Source organism: Phalaenopsis equestris, unplaced genomic scaffold (assembly GCF_001263595.1).
Source record: "Phalaenopsis equestris unplaced genomic scaffold, ASM126359v1 Scaffold001079, whole genome shotgun sequence".
In the NCBI taxonomy this organism is placed as follows: domain Eukaryota; kingdom Viridiplantae; phylum Streptophyta; class Magnoliopsida; order Asparagales; family Orchidaceae; genus Phalaenopsis; species Phalaenopsis equestris.
The window spans coordinates 101,741-103,071 of record NW_018165518.1 but is presented as its reverse complement, the minus strand read 5'-3'; positions in this window follow the sequence as shown (position 1 = coordinate 103,071).

The window sequence follows — 1,331 nt, the reverse complement described above, 5'->3', positions numbered from 1 at the left end:
TGTTATATATATATATAGAGAGAGAGAGAGAGAGAGAGAGAGAGAGGGGGGAAAGGAGCATTATTCGGGTCCGTGCATGTTAATCACAAAAGTTAAGTACATAGTGTTGGGAGAGGATTTCCGGAATCTAAAAAAAACATAATACAATACACACTCATAAGGGGGTTTCTCTACCACATTACAAAATCTCTCAATAGTTCAAAAAATAATATCAAAACAAAATGAATACCAAAGAAGGTCGTGAACCCAAAAAAGAAAGGCCTAGGAAAAAGGAAACTACAACGTCGAGCCCAAAATAATAAAAAACCGAGAGCTTCTCCAATATACACAAGCTGCTCCAAAAAATTGAGACCGCACTAATGTCTGAAAACAAAGTCTGCAGAAAACGCCTCTGTAACTTGAAGAAAACTATGTATCCCTGTAAATTTGTAACGTTGTTGTAGAGATAACAAAAAAAAAAAAAGAAACTTCAAACTTGTTGAGGCAATAATCGAAATAACAACAGCAAAGGTCAGGGAACCCGCGGGCAATCAGAGTCATGAAGCTGTAATCAGCCATTAGAGGGCAAGCCATAGACATGATATGTATTATTTCATCACTTCCCTAGAACTTTTAATTTATGACCAACGTGAAAATCTAAGAATCGTATATACTTACGTTCGTGTCGCCCAAATTTTATGCATTTACATATCTACCATCTAAATTTTAATTTATACGTCACCTAAAGCGTTCGTCAATAAAAAATACTATTATTTGGACTTATAAAAAGTATAATCAATTTTTTGCATGCTTTTGCATGCTTTATATATATATAGAGAGAGAGAGAGAGAGAGAGAGAGAGAGAGGGGGGAAAGGAGCATTATTCGGGTCTCTGCATGTTAATCACAAAAGTTAAGTACATAGTGTTGGGAGAGGATTTCTGGAATCTAAAAAGACATAATACAATACGCACTCATAAGGGGGTTTCTCTACCACATTACAAAATCTCTCAATAGTACAAAAAAAATATCAAAACAAAATAAATACCAAAGAAGGTCGTATACCCAAAAAAGAAAGGCTTAGGAAAAAGGAAACTACAACGTTGAGAGCCCAAAATAATAAAAAACCGAGAGCTTCTCCAATAAACACAAGCTGCTCCAAAAAATTGAGACGGCACCAATGTCTGAAAACAAAGTCCGCAGAAAACGCCTCTATAACTTGAAGAAAACTATGTATCCCTGTAAATTTGTAACGTTGTTGTAGAGATAACAAAAAAAAAAAAAAGAAACTTCAAACTTGTTGAGGCAATAATCGAAATAACAACAGCAAAGGTCAGGGAACCCGCGGGCAAG